Raw genomic sequence first — 12,801 nt, 5'->3', positions numbered from 1 at the left:
CCACCTTTCCACCCACCAAGGAATGAAACAAGCAATTGTACTCAAAAAAGAAGTCGTGGAACAGACAAAACATAGCTAATTACCTATTCAGAGCCGGTCTCATTTTCAGGTTGCCCTCAGCTACCACTGCTTCAACACTTAAAAGAAGAAAAAACACTGACTTTTCATGAAACCCTGGATTTAAATGCCATATACGCCTTCAATGGAATTAATAGTCTTGTTCTCCTCAAAGGGAAAGAGTAAACACAAACATTTACGCATATATCACCACCAGCCCAACTCCCACCATCCAGAGTCTTCATGTCTGAAAAGAGCCAACAGATCTGACATCCTAAGCCTTAGCCACACTGTCCCCATGGGATCACTTGATACAGGAGCAATATGGCAGATTATTGTTCTCAGTCCCCGGAGGGGCAAGGGGATAAAGGATGTCCCTGGTACAGAAGCTGCCACTGACAGAGAATATGGACTGTCAGAGGCTTGGTGAGCAGCCGATAACCAAGAATGTGACATCTGTACCAACTTCAACAAGAAAAAATCCCCAATCTAAGGCATTCAGATTACAAGGAACCCCAAAACAGCACCAACTTTGAGATTCTTCTGATATAAGATGACCAAGGGCAAACTTACTCTGAGATCAAAAGAAAATTCCAAATAAATAATTTGTTCTTCTTCTTTTTGGAGACGGAGTCTTGCTCTGTCACTCAGGCTGGAGTGCAGTGGTGCAATCTCTGCTCACTGCAACCTCCGCCTCCCGGGTTCAAGGAATTCTCTTGCCTCAGCCTCTTGAGTAGCTGGGATTGCAGGTACATACCACCATGCCCAGCTAATTTCTGTATTTTTAGTAGAGATGGGGTTTCACCATGTTGGTCAGGCTGGTTTCAAACTCCTGACCTTGTGATCTACCCACCTTGGCCTCCCAAAGTGCTGGGATTACAGGCATGAGTCACAGTGCCCAGCCCAAATAAATAATTTTTTTTTTTAAATCATGACTTCCTTTGTTCTTGCTACCTTTCCTGTAGCCTCTCCAGTGATCACTGTGGTTATTATTTGATTCTATCCACTCAACCAGTATTTTTAGCAAATTGTGTTAAGCACTTAAAATCATAGGCGATCTTACTGACATGCAGAGTGTGTCTGGGAAAAGGACTGAAATTCTGAGCTCCTAGAAGTGCCCACGTGATGCCAGTACACAGACCATGTTTACGTTAGCACAGTGCTAGACTATAATCCCCCCTGAGGTCAGGGAGCTCATCTGTCGTCTTCCTGTCCCTTACAGCAGCGGACCCCAACCTCCGTGGCACCAGGGACCAGTTTCGTGGAAGATGCTTTTTCCATGAACAGCAGGGTAGAGGGTGGTTTCAGGATGACACTGTCCCACCTCAGCTCATCATCAGGCATTAGATTCTCCGTGTGCAGCCTAGATCCCTGCCATGTGTGGCTCACAGCAGGGTTTGTGCTCCTATGAGAATCGAATGCCACTGCTCATCTGACAGGAGGTGAAGCTCAGGCAGTCATGCTCACTTGCCCACAGCTCATCTCCGGCTGAGAGGCCTGGTTCCTAACAGGCCATGAACTGGTTGGTACAAGTCCATGGCCTGGGGTTTGGGGATCCCTGTCTTATAATACTTCACATACAGCCAGCATTTAACCAATGTTGGTTGACAGGGTGAAAAATGGAACCATCCATCACTTCCATGTTACCTCTTTCTTTTGATCTTAACAAGTTTTGGGGTAAAGAGATAATTAGACCTTTATAGGTATCATTCCTTTATCACTAAATGACAAAAATCAAAAGTAAAATGTATAAACTGGCAAAAAGTATATAATCTGAATTAAAGGGTTAATAATAAAACTCCATTATTCACACAGCCATACTGTTTCACTTCGGGAAGAAAGAAGGTTATTAGCTGGCAGGCATATGTGTTTCTTCATTTATCAGGACATCTTCACTGCTTCCATCCACCAAAACTTCAGAATCCAATGATCCAGCCCAGAACCCAGTGCAATCAACAGCCAGATCAAAATGCAGCCCAGATTCTACGTGATAATCCACACACAGGCTGGGACCTGCTGGGTTGTACTAGGTGACTTTAATTGCTCCATGCCAGTGGAAAAAAAAATTTTACATCAGTTTTTCCTAGTAGATATTTTAAAAATTAGAAAGAATTTTCCAATCAACCTTCAGTGCCCTTCTAAAGCAATTATTCTATTTAACTCTATCTTTAAAACTATACTCACTATGGCTCTACAGTGCTTACACTGAATAGATCTGACTTTGATCAGACATCTTATCAATTCAGCCTCCTTTTACTGTGCTACTCCTACATGCTATGCATGTTACACATTGCTTGATATAAGTGGTGATTTCCAGTGAAGCAGATACATCTTACTTCTAATGATTAACAGAATTGAACATGAAGTAACTAAAATTCTTTAATCAAGAGTACCCGGTAAGCAAAAATATCTACTATGTTTCCAAACAAGGAAAGAGACAGAAATGTAAATACATGTATTTAGAATTATTGCAGCCAGGCATCAGTATGTGTGTCACCTCCAGAAATGAAAAAGAGCCCAGTTAACAGAGATCAGTTCAAATATTTATTGATCTCTTGGTAGGAGATGGGCCAGGCAGGCTGATTCTAAAGCACAAAAGATAGAGCCCTGCCCTAGGAAGTCTAAAATTTGTTGTAGGAGACAGATATGTGTAGATCCTTTCAACATACTACAAAAAAAGGAAATAAAAGAAACAAGTAACAGGCCTGAGTCAAGCCTCTGGGCTTGAGTAATTTCTTCGGGATGAGATGTACTCTCTAGCTGAGTTTTCTCGTGGTCGGGAGATTTAGCCAACCAGTGGTGTTCTAGTAAACTGGCTCTCTCGGGTGGGGAGAAGGGATGTGGGAAACGAGGACTTTTTATACATATTTGCCAATTTCCATGACATAAAGGCTCCCACCATGGCCACTTTCAAGATACCAACAATGTAACAACCAGCCTGCTAAAATCTTGAAATTTAAGAACTGGCTCCCACAGTCAGTACACGCTGGCTCCAGCATACCATTGAATGTGGCAAACATAGAGACTTGGTAGAAAATTAATAGCCCCCAAATTACCAATTTTTTAAGTATTAGCATGGGTGGAGGGAGAGAAATCTCTAAACGTTACCTGACAAGGGAAAAGACACATAGGTGTGATTCAGTGAAGGGTCTGGAGACGGGGAGATTATCCTGGATTAGCTGGGTGGGCTATAAAATGCAAACACATGTGTTCTTTAAAAGAGAGAAGCAGAGGGAGACTTCCACCAGAAGAGGAAAAGGCAATGTGACCACAGAGGCTGGGATTGCAGGGATTCAGCCACCAGAGCTGGAAGAAGCAAAGAACAGGATCTTCCCTAGATCCTGCAGAGGGAATGCAGCCCTGCCAACACTTTGACTTCAGACTTCGGGCCTCCAGAGGGATGAGGGAATAAATTCCCGTTGTTTTGAGCCACCAAGTCTGTGGTAGCTTTTAGAGCAGCTGTAGAAAGCTGACGCAGTGGAGTACCAATAGGAGTTCTGCCACCTGTTATATCTCTCAGCATTTCTGTTCATTTTGTAAGAATTCTGATATTTTTTTGCACTCTTGTCCTTTTTTGGTGTTGTTTATAAAAGCCAAAGTTGAAAAGACTTGGCCTAATAGGGAATGAGTAGAGGTGGTTTCAGTTGTCAAAAACTGGCAATTTAGAGAAATTTTTCACAGGCCGGGCGTGGTGACTCACACCTATAATCCCAGCACTTTGGGAGACTGAGGCGGGCGGGATCACCTGAGGTCAGGAGTTCGAGACCAGCCTAGCCAACATGGTGAAACCCTGTCTCTACTAAAAATACAAAAATCAGCCAGGCATGGAGGCAGGCGTCTGTAATCCCAGCTAGTTTGGGAGGCTGAGGCAGGAGAATCACTTGAATGCAGGAGACGGAGGTTGCAGTGAGCCGAGATCGTGCCACTGCCCTTCAGCCTGGGTGACAGAGAGAGAATCCATCTCAAAAAAAAACAAAAACAAAAACAAAAACCTGACAGGAAAAATAATCAAAGCAGGATCTGCAAGCATTTATGCCAAGTGTTGTAAGGCAGTGACACAGGGTTGGTGTGGCCTCAGGCTCCTACTTTCTCAATCTTGTAGTCCCTGTCATATCAGAATGCTCTGAATGAGGAAAAGAATATTAGAAGTTTTGAGGTTCTCCTTTTTTTTTTTTTGAGTCATGTCTTGCTCTGTTGCTCAGGCTGGAGTGCAGTGGCATGATCTCCGCTCACTGCAGCCTCTGTCTCACAGGTTCAAGCAATTCTTGAGCCTCCACCTCTGCAGTGGCTGGGATTATAGGTGCACACCACCATGCCCAGCTAATTTTTGTATTTTTAGTGGAGATGGGGTTTCAGCATGTTGGCCATGCTGGTCTTGAACTCCTGACCTCAAGTGATCCGACTGCCTTGACCTCCAAAGTGCTGGGATTACAGGCGTGAGCCACTGTGCCCCGACAGGTTCCACTTTTTAAAAATTCAATGTTAAGCCAATAATGCCTGCTGCAGGTGTGTGAAAATATTTGGAGGTTTGTCTGAGGCAGGTCATGACATGATGAAAAGTGCTACTTTTTTAGCCAAAGTAGACTTAAATTTTATTTTATTTATTTATTTTATTTTATTTTATTTTTTTTGAGATGAAGTCTCACTCTGTCACTCAGGCTGGGCAGTGGTGTAATCTTAGCTCGCTGCAACCTTCACCTCCCGGATTCAAACAATTCTCCTGTCTCAGCCTCCAGAGTAGCTAATATTATAGGCATGCACCACCACACCCGGCTAATTTTTGGATTTTTAGTAGAGAGGGGGTTTTACCATGTTGGCCAGGCTGGTCTCAAACTCCTGACTCAAGTGATTCGCCCACCTCTGCCTCCCAAAGTGCTGAGATTATAGGCATGAGCCACCACACCTGGCCCAAAGTGGCCTTAATTTAAAGAGCAGTTTTTAAGTCACTAAGTATATGGAAATGGAATACAATAAATAATCTTCAATAATTTCAGGGCACTCCATTTCAAGACCAAAAAATCTCTTTTCCCCTGGTGAATAACTGGATGAACATGAATGAGAATGTAAAATATTTTTAAAAAGAAAAGAAAAGAAAAAAAAAAAGATGGGACAAAAAAAGCTTTGAAAAACTTTAAAACCAGTAAGCAAATAGTCCTAATGACCCATTTGCTTTTAGTCATCTGTTCTAGACAGATCACTGCTGCCATCTTGGTAGATGTACTTGACAGATGTAGATACTGAGCAAGAAAATAATGCAGTATGTCACCTGAGGTCCCGAGCTGAGCATCTACCCAACTCCAAGTCAGGAGCTGTCCCTTCCACTGTGCTGAGGGCCCCTGCCTGTGCTGTCTCCCCTGGGCTACTGCCATGCCCTGGAACCGGACGGCCTGCTCTTGGCTGTGCACCTTCCATCTGTCCTCCCTAACACCAGGCACACCTCACTCTATACCTCCAGACCCCTGACTCTTTATCTCCTCCATCTCTGGTGCATTTCTCAGCTTTTCCACCAGCTGTACTTTACTTACCCTTCAAAACTTATGCCAGGAGCTGCCTCAATTCAAATAAGCAAAAGTTTATTGGGCACTGTAACATTTAACGACTGCTCCTCACAAACTCCCGCAAAACTCAGTGGCTTAAAGCAGTCATCACTTACAATTTCTCACAAGCCAGTGGGTCATCTGGCGGTCAGTGAATCTCAGCTGAGGGTGGCTTTGCTCCAGGGTAGCTGTCTCTTGTGTGCCTGAGAATGAGGAATTTCCTGGGACATGGAACTGCAGTTTTAAAATGGGGGCTGTCCTGGGTCCACCAGGATGGCTGGTCACCTTGGTGGTTACCTCCAGGTGTCCCTCCCTGTCCTAAGACCAGCAGGCAGTGCAAGCCCGTCTTTTCCATGGCAATGGTGCAAGCTCAGCTGCAGAAGCTTCCTAGGCAGGAGGGCAGCTCACATTCCATTGGCCAAAGCAGGTCACGTGCCCAAGCCCAGCATCACCAGGCAGGGAAATAACTCCACTCGCCCAAGGAAGTGGGGGCAGGGGGTGAATAATTCTGAATCGCATCTACCACAGGCATCTACTGGGCAAGATTTACCAAGGGTTAAAGACCAAAAACACCATTCCTGACCCTCGGGGATTAGGCCATGTGAGGTACCCCGACTCTGTGTTCCCGTAACACCCCACACAGAGAGATGCTGCCCTTCAGTTGCATCACGCATTTGCCATTCCAGATTATAAACCACTGGAGAGAAAGAACTGAGGCTTCTGTCACTGCGTGCCCAGAACCTGGCATACAATAAGCACTAAATCGATGTTCTTTAACCTGCACTGGCCCATCATATGCTGTTCATTGTCATGTTCGACTCTCTCCTGACAAAGGAACTCAAGTTTCTTTACTAGTACTCCTTTGATATTCCCCTACATAAAACGCTTGATTAGATACAGAGTCAGACAATATATATTTTAAGGCTTTGTCAACTCTATAGCCCCCCCTACAACAACTCAATCTGCCATTGTAACAAAAAAACAGCCAGACAACAGGTAAACAAAGGAGGGTAGCTGGGTTTCAATAAAACTTTACTTACAGAAACATGGCAGGTGTAGTGGCTCACACCTGTAATCCCAGCACTTAGGGAGGCTAAGGTGGGAGGATCACTTGAGGCCAGGAGTTGGAGACCAGCCTGGAGAACAAAGTGAGACACTCCCCACACCCCACCTCCACCTCATCTCTACAAAAAATAAAATTAGCTGTCGAGGTGGTGCTCACCTATAGTCCCAGCTACTCGGGAAACTGATGTAGGAGGATCACGTGAGCCTAGAGGTTTGAGGCTGCAGTGAGTTGTGAATGCACCATTGCACTCCAGCCTGAGCAACAGAGCCAGATTTTATCTCAAGTAATGAAATAACATTATTCTATCATACACTAAGCAAAAAAAATAACATTAAAAACTTTCCACTCACTCTGCAACTAAAGGAACCATAGAATTGGTATCTCCTATAAACTAATTCACCTGATCCTTTTCCTACAATCTTGTTTGTGTAATTAAAAGAACACTTCACAGCCGGATAGATCTAAAAATTGATCTCTACATTTCTATATACGCAATCTGCAAATTTGACTAAGGGCATAGCCGTTTATGTTTCTCTCACATACTGTCTATTAAAATTTCACTCTTTTAAAACTTAACAAATTTAAGATGACTTTATCTTTGTATGTTCTCTTCAGCTCAACAATGTTTTACAGCCATATGCACTGCCAACTCTCTCAACAGCCATCAAAATCCCCAAGTAGAAGGGCTATTTCCAGAAGGGGAATCCAATTTGATAATGACTACTTCAGTGGCCCCTGGGCAATTACTTTTGTTACAGTCTTAAAGTAATGAACTCATTTGACAAGGAAAAATGTAGAGAACAAAAAGCTTAAAGAGCACTTAAGACACTCAGAAATATGAGGTTGAAACACTCATTCCCCAGGATCAAAACTGGGTATGTTAAATCAAGACAACTTCTATTACCATAATATGCTACTTGAAGATCCACCATCAAGAAGAACTTCAAAGAAGGATGAAGTACCTCTACAAAGTAAACACCCTGCTCTTTCCACTGACCGCAGCCTGGAGGGGACGGACGGAGACTGGCAAGCACGAAGGGAGGCATCTGCTCCAGAAATACTCCTTCCTGATCATCCTCCTCCCAGCCCAGCCACACACGTGTTTCTCTGAAACACAGAACTACAACAGAGCTGCCGCAAAATGCAGCTGCGTGGGTGAGGAGCACAGGCCCTAACAGCTGTACTCGCCCTTGACTGTCATTTCTCTGCCTGAACCCCGGCACGCTACAGACACCCGGGCCTTTATTTCTTAGAGTAGTTAGGAAAACTAAGTGAGAAATGCCCACTTTATTAGCACTCGGTAACTGATAGGTTATTTTCAGCAACAGCAGGAACAGTACTTGAAATAGACGTGGCTGACTGGCTAAGGCTGGAAGCGGGTGATTAGTTACACCTGGAACCAGGTGCGTGGGGTGCGTACCTGCTTCCAGGTGTAACCAATTTCAGGTGTGTGGGGTGTGTATGTACAAGGGAGGGGAAGGTGAGCTGGGATTGAAATTCAGATTCCCATCAGGAAAGTATTTTCCATCAGGGAAATATTTCACCCATGCCAGAATTATGAGGAAAAGAAGTGAGCACCCAAGTCTCACCTATAATCATACAATTCTAAAAGTAACCACATTTGTGTGATTTCACCTACTTGTGAGGCCTGTTTTTCTTCACTAAAGGATGTGAGGTGATGAATGGTTCAAAGAAAAGTGTGAAACTCTGACAAGTTAAAAGAAATTACTACAAAAATAGCACAGGTAGAGCTGCCTTACCTCATAAGGAATGCCAGTTATTTTAAATGACTGAAAAATTTTTTAAAAAATTGAAAACTCCAAATTTGGTCAAAACTCTCTCTCTCGTGTTCCATCCTAAAGTCTGTTTCACTGATGCATTTTTCTAGGAAAAAAATGAACACAGAAAAAAAGTACCAGGCACTGAATTTCTCCACAAAATCCACACCATTGGTTACAGTTGACAAGAAAATCCTTAGGCCAGGCACGGTGGCTTACGCCTGTAATCCCAGCACTTTGGGAGGCGGAGGCGGGTGGATCATGAGGTCAAAAGATTAAGACCATCCTCGCCAACTTGGTGAAACCCCGTCTCTATTTAAAAAAAAAAAAAAAAATACAAAAGTTAGCTGGGCCTGGTGGTGCACACCTGTAATCCCAGCTACTAGGGAGGCTGAGGCAGGAGAATTGCTGCTTGAATCCAGGAGGCAGAGGTTGCAGTGAGCTGAGATCATGCCATTGCACTCCAGCTGGGGCAACAAGAGCAAAACTCTGACTCAGAAAAAAAAAGAAAAGAAAATCCTTAAAGTGAGTTACATTTCAAAGTAGGGGGGAAAGGCAAGGAATGTTAGCTCACACCTGTAATCCCAGCACTTTGTGGGGCTGAGGTTGGGAGGACTACTTGAGGGCAGAAGCTCAGGACCAGACTGGGAAACACAGCAAGTCCCAGTTTCTATAAAAAAAAAAAAAAAAAAAAAAAAACTTAAAAATTAGTGAGTATGCTGGTGAATGCCTAATTTCCAACTGCAAGGGAGCCAGAGGCAGGAGGATCACTTGAGCCCAGGAGTTCTACGTTGCAATGGAGCTGTGATTGCACCTCTGCACTCTAGCCTGGGCAATAGAGCAAGACTCCAACTTTAAAAACAAATAAGAAAAAAAGTTAATAGTGTCAAAATCTTTCCTTTTTTTATTTTTATTTTTATTTATTTTTTTTTTGAGATGGAGTCTTGCTCTTGCCCAAGCTGGAGTGCAGTGGTTTGATCTTGGCTCACTGCAACCTCCACTATCTGGATTCAAGCGATTCTACTGCCTCAGCCTCCCAAAGAGCTGGAACTGGAATTACAGGCACCTGCGACAACGCCCAGCTAATTTTGTATTTTTAGTAAAGATAGAGTTTCACCATGTTGACCAGGCTGGTCTCGAACTCCTGACCTCAAGTGATCCACCCACCTTGGTCTGCCAAAGTACTGGGATTACATGCATGAGCCACTGCGCCTGGCCCCAAATTCTTAATTTATAACATAGTCTAACACCAGTTATTCAGCACATAGAAAATTATAGCAGGGTACAGCCTATATTTGAGGTACAATAAGTGATATCACTTAAGAAGTAACAAAGTCACTTAAGAATTAATATGTCGGCCGGGCGCGGTGGCTCAAGCCTGTAATCCCAGCACTTTGGGAGGCCGAGGTGGGTGGATCACGAGGTCGAGAGATCGAGACCATCCTGGTCAACATGGTGAAACCCCGTCTCTACTAAAAATACAAAAAATTAGCTGGGCATGGTGGCGCGTGCCTGTAATCCCAGCTACTCAGGAGGCTGAGGCAGGAGAATTGCCTGAACCCAGGAGGCGGAGGTTGCAGTGAGCCGAGATCGCGCCATTGCACTCCAGCCTGGGTAACAAGAGCGAAACTCCATCTCAAAAAAAAAAAAAAAAAAAAAAAAGAATTAATATGTCAGTATAATGCTCAGCCACTTCCAGAAAAGACACCCTTTGCAAAACAAGATTACGAGCCAGGCTCAGTGGCTAACGCTTGTAATCCCAGCACTTTGGGAGGCCGAGGCAGGCAGATCACCTGAGGTCAGGAGTTGAAGACCAGCCTGACCAACATGAAGAAACCCTGGCTCTACTAAAAAATACAAAAATTTTCTGAGTGTGGTGGCATGTGCCTGTAGTCCCAGCTACTCAGGAGGCTGAGGCAGGAGAATTGCTTGAACCTGGGATGCGGAGATTGCAGTGAGCCAAGATCGCACCACTGCACTCCAGCCTGGCAACTGGTGACAGAGCGAGACTCTGTCTCAAAAAAACAAACAAAATTAGCCGTGTGTGGTAGTGCATGCCTATAATCCCAGCTACTCAGGAGGCTGAGGCAGGAGAATCACTTGAACCTGGGAGGCGAAGGTTGCAGTGAGCCGAGATCACGCCACTGCACCCTAGCCTGGGCAACAAGAGTGAAACTCCCATCTCAAAAAACAAAAACAAAACCAAGATTACAATGAGGTTGGAGGAAAGATTAAAATCTAATTTACTCAACTAGGGTAGAGCTTATAATAAAGTCTACCTAGAGAAATCAGTAGTCTCATCAAATGTTCTGCCACCAGCCTAATAAAGGTAGTGGGGGAATGTGAAGGAGAGGACAACCAGCACTGTAGGTTTAGGATCCAGAGCAAGCACAGGGCCTGGAACACTGTGAGTTCCCTGTGTTCGGTGACCTAGTGCTGCTCAAAGACAAATGACACAGGACGGGTCAGGCCCAACTGAAACTGCATCAGCTCTTTCATTCTCAACCATGGCTGAACATCAGAGCTATCTTTCATAAAGATTCTTTCTTATTCAATAGGTTATGAGTAGAGTGGGTTTGGGGTTTCTTGTTTGGCACTTGTGATTTTGGCGGGGGGGAGATGGAGTGATTTTGTTGGCGGGGAGATGGAGTCTCACTCTCTCACCCAGGCTGGAATACAGTGGCACAATCTCTGCTCACTGCAACCGACTCCTGAGTTCAAGCAATTCTCGTCTCAGCCTCCAGAGTAACTGGGATTACAGGCATGCGCCATCACACCTGGCTAATTTTTGTATTTTTAGTAGAGACGAGGTTTCACCATGTTGACCAGGCTGGTCTCAAACTCCTGACCTCGGGTGATCCGCCCACCTCAGCCTCCCAAAGTATTGGGATGACAGGCATGAGACATTGCACCTGGTGGCACTTGTGTTTTTAAACAGCTTCATGCACCTGGCGCAGTGGCTCATGGTCACCAGGAAAACTAAGTCAAACACTTTATACTGTTTGTTTGTTGTTTACATTACAGAAGGTTGGGGCCCAAGGAGAGCTTAGAGCTAATGCCATCATCCACTTTCATTGTACAGATGAGGAAACAGAACCAGAAAGGTCATGATGCTTGCTCCTTGGTGGCAGGAATCACATCTCAGCAGTCTACCACTGTTTGTCCCAGCACTGAGCAGGTACTCCATAAAATCTTTAGAAATTTTTTCTCAGGGCTAGGTCATCAGCAAAATTAGGACCCAGAACCAGGCACACGTTAAAATAATAACTGGCTAGGTCTGGTGGCTCATGCCTGCAATCTCAGCATTTTGGGAGGCCCAAGCAGGTAGACCACTTGAGGTCAGCAGTTCAAAGACCAGCCTGGGCAACATAGTGAAACCCCATCTCTACTAAAAATATAAAAATTGGCCAGGTGTGGTGGTGTGTACCTGTAATCCCAGCTACTCGGAGGCTGAGGCAGGAGAATTGCTTGAATCCAGGAGGCAGAGGTTTCAGTGAGCCAAAATCACACTATGACTCTCCAGCCTGGGTGACAAAGCGAGACTTCGCCTCAAAAATAACAATGAATAAAAGATAAAATAATAATGACACTGCAACTACAATGAAAACAAACTAGCCTAGGTAAAGCCATTTTCCAAGGCCATAACCCTCCGACCGCACGGAGCTTGAACCTACCTTCTTGACCACTGCCTTGAATTACCAGAATCATCTGTCCATAGAACAGACACGTGGCATATTAGAAAACATTCTTTCTGAAATTAACACAGCAAGCTGATCTCTTAAAATGTGTTTTTATTAAATTTCAACAGTTTGGCTGAAAAGAAAGCTCTAGGGAAGAGGAAATTAACTTTGTCAGACTGCAACATTAAGGACAACGGGTTGACTCACAGCAGATGGCTCTATTAGAAATAAGACCTTTAATGGCTTCTTGTCAGTGTAGTGGTTAGTATCCCTGCCTGTCCAAAATAAGACTTTTTACCTCATCCACACACCACACTGAAAATCATGTTTGAAACCCTGTTTTCCACATGGAGCCATCTTCAGAACACGACATGCAGTGCCTAGAGTTCACCAGCAGGTGGCAGAACAGAACAACCCATCCTCAAGGAAGCTCCAGGCAGTGGAAGAGAACTGGTGGGTGGACCATCAGAGAAGGCGTATTTGCATCTTAACACCTGCCAAGATTGCATTAGGAACCCGCCAAGGATCCTCCATCCAACTAAAACTTGAGGGTGGCTCATAAAATGAAAGCAGTCAAGAATCTATTCCCTTCAACAACCTTGAGGTTAACACTCAGAGATGTGTCCTGTGTGTTCACAAGATAGTATGGGTGAGGAGTGAAGGAGAAAGCACAGAGGGCGTGC

General features: G+C 44.4%; 1 protein-coding gene across 5 annotated transcripts in view; it reads right to left on the bottom strand.

Moving 5' to 3' along the window:
* NHSL1 (NHS like 1) overlaps positions 1 to 12,801 on the bottom strand; it is a 276,841-nt gene that overhangs the window by 152,889 nt on the left and 111,151 nt on the right. For 2 of the 5 annotated variants that reach the window (XM_074397388.1, XM_003926872.4), the window contains exon 1: positions 1 to 12,801. This exon is cut by the window's left edge and continues 6,063 nt beyond it; it is cut by the window's right edge and continues 32,902 nt beyond it. The exons of 2 other annotated variants lie outside the window; for them this stretch is intronic. The gene's annotated coding sequence lies outside the window, so the exon portion shown is untranslated. One more of the 5 variants, XM_074397389.1, reaches the window with a different exon arrangement.

This window comes from Saimiri boliviensis, chromosome 4 (genome assembly GCF_048565385.1).
Source record: "Saimiri boliviensis isolate mSaiBol1 chromosome 4, mSaiBol1.pri, whole genome shotgun sequence".
Classification (NCBI taxonomy): Eukaryota; Metazoa; Chordata; class Mammalia; order Primates; family Cebidae; genus Saimiri; species Saimiri boliviensis.
This window is presented reverse-complemented; position numbering and strand designations above follow the sequence as displayed.